Genomic DNA, 2694 nt, shown 5'->3' on the forward strand with positions numbered 1-2694 from the left:
AAGTGCGGCATCAATACCATTTAATCAACACGTACATTTGAAAAGTCATAAAACTCTACATGAAGTGGTCTTCACATATTTTACTCTATATGTTATCAATTTATTCTAATAAACTAAATGACCATAACTTCTGCAACAACTCAATTAATTGTGACCCGTGTGATTATATATCTGCAATCAATCAGTGTTCCTCATAATAATCTCTTTGGGACATTGGGTCCAACCAGTTGAAAATATATGTACCACAGCTCCATGCCTCTCTAATTAAGAAGAGAAAACAAAAAGTAAACCAGTACAACAAACATTTTGTTTTTGTGTGGATACAACAAACTTTTTTAGGACACTTGTTAAATAAGCTAAAAATCTTGTAAAAGCACATTTAAAAATTATAAGAAATCAGATTTTTGTTTATCCAAATAAAAAAAATCGTTTTTCCTTCTTGTTGGTTATCGAAATTGAAATTTTTGGTAACTATAAATGTGAGGCTAATGAGTCCGAAAAGGTTGTTCCGAACTGATAATATTGGACCAAAAAATGCAACGAAGCACATATCATTATTTTTTGTAGCTTTAGTAAATCATTTAAATTAATTACTTTAATTAAAAAGGATAGTCAGAAGCACTGTTATAGATAATTCTCCAATAAATACTCGATGTATAGCAAGTGAAGAAGGATTTCAACTTCAAATTCAAATTGAATTACTTATCTTTTTTCACATTCTTATTGCATTTACTGCTTTATTGCTTCTTTAAATTTATTTTCCTTGTTCGATTTATTCTTTTTTTCTTTAAACCTACACTAAGCACTCTCTCAAGTAGTTTAGGAACTCAGAGTCAAGAAGTAAATTCTTCTTCTTTGCGTTAATCGTTTGATCGTAATTGGGACCTTGTTGAAGCAACATTAGCCTATCCAATCGATTGATCGAATGTAACAATAAAATTTGCATGCCCGGTAGGACCAAGTAGATGAATTGATCAGCAAATTTGAATAAGAGATCGAGTCGATTAGGAGTACGGTTGATTATAACCTAAACTAAGAAAAATTATTTATAATAACCATTTATGTTACATAAATTCCTCGAGCATCATGTCTACATATGGAGTTATCATTTTAAGCTGAAAGTACATAAAAGATAAAAGGGATTTATTAAGTTCTAAGGAAAATAACTAGGGATATATACTTCACAAATGACAGAATATGTCGAGGAAACAACCACACTACCACACCATACATTATTTAGCTGTTGATTATTATATTTATTTATTTATCCTCCACCAAAGGAACAAGCTTAATCTTCATGTCCTTATACTGTAACAGGCTTGTTCCCATACTTTGGAACCAGTGTCACAGCAATAGTACTATCATCGTCTTTTACTTCCAACTCTTTCAACAGATCAGTTACGATTGTGGCTGCATTACAGTGAATAAAAAAATTATATTGAAAGTTAGTTACTGAAGAATACAATTAATGTGACTGCAATTACAATTACGATGAGATAAAATATATCTTGATAGCGAAACACTTTTTAAAACCAAGATCATATTGTTTTGGTGCACATGTGAAGAATGAGGCAAAGTCACAAAGCTTCCTGTAAACTTCGAATGCTCGGATCCTATGTCGTCGTCACCTTTGTCGTTGATATACACATCAAACCTCACATCTTCAGACCTATCATACTCAACATCTATCAGTAGCAACTCCTCCATTAATTCCTCGTTCCTTGACTCCACCTTTGGCATGTTCACAGTTGTACGTTCAATGGAATTCAAAGTGAGAGGGAACCGCAATGCCTTCAAATCCAAAGCTTGTTTTGCACCAACCCGAGGAGCAAGATTTTCTGGTTTAACATGTATATCCGGACTAACGTGGAGCCATGGAAGGTCAACTTGTTAGTAATCATACCCTTTTTTTTATATAAGCAAATGTTAGTGGGAGGATTTAAACTTGTGACTTATTTCTTTTTTTCTTTATTTTTTATCATTAAATCAATCTTATATCTGTCCAATGACTTGCTTCCCTAAGATGGTCATAGAGATAAGAATATTCATCTGTGTAAATCATGAAAGGCATTTTCATGCCGTTAGGATGGTCCCAGTTCCAAAATGGAAGAGCAAAGGTTGTTGGGTCAGCGATCAAGCTCCCAAGATTCTCTCGTAGAAATATAGCTACCCTTTTGTTTATAGCCACCATCACAATAGGCACAATGAACATTTGCTTGTTGCATGAAAAGCTGAACCGGCACCGTTGGTTGAACACAGTTAGTTGGCTCTGGAGGGGACAATGGAGTACCAAAGGCTGAACCAGTGTTCCTACTAGTGAGACTATTATCACCATAGCTAGAGTCCTCCAAGGCTGATTAGAATGTCCCTCTTATTTCTAGGGTTGTTGTTAGGGTAACCGTTGCATGCAACTTTGGAAGCATGATGGGGTTATGTTGCTAGGTTTGCATGGTTTTTGAGACGGTGGGAAAAATGGAAGAAGAGGAAACACAAATAGGAAAGGATGCAGTGAGATTGAGGAGGGACGAAAAGGATGGATGGGATGATATAGAAGCCATGGTTAATCATCAGTTACACCTATGTTCTGCTGGTAAAAAATAAGCCAAGGAACTGCCTTTTCATAATGGAGTTTGAGTGAAAAAATGAGATAGGATTTGAGTACAATGAAAGAAGTGGGGTGAAAAATTGTTAAGA

The 2694-nt window shown here is 34.7% G+C and overlaps 1 pseudogene; it reads right to left on the reverse strand.

The window, feature by feature from the left end:
- Positions 1-1560: 1560 nt before the first annotated feature.
- Positions 1561-2694, reverse strand: LOC112998739 (polyphenol oxidase A1, chloroplastic-like; annotated as a pseudogene).

The sequence above is a fragment of the Glycine max genome, chromosome 13 (assembly GCF_000004515.6).
Source record: "Glycine max cultivar Williams 82 chromosome 13, Glycine_max_v4.0, whole genome shotgun sequence".
In the NCBI taxonomy this organism is placed as follows: domain Eukaryota; kingdom Viridiplantae; phylum Streptophyta; class Magnoliopsida; order Fabales; family Fabaceae; genus Glycine; species Glycine max.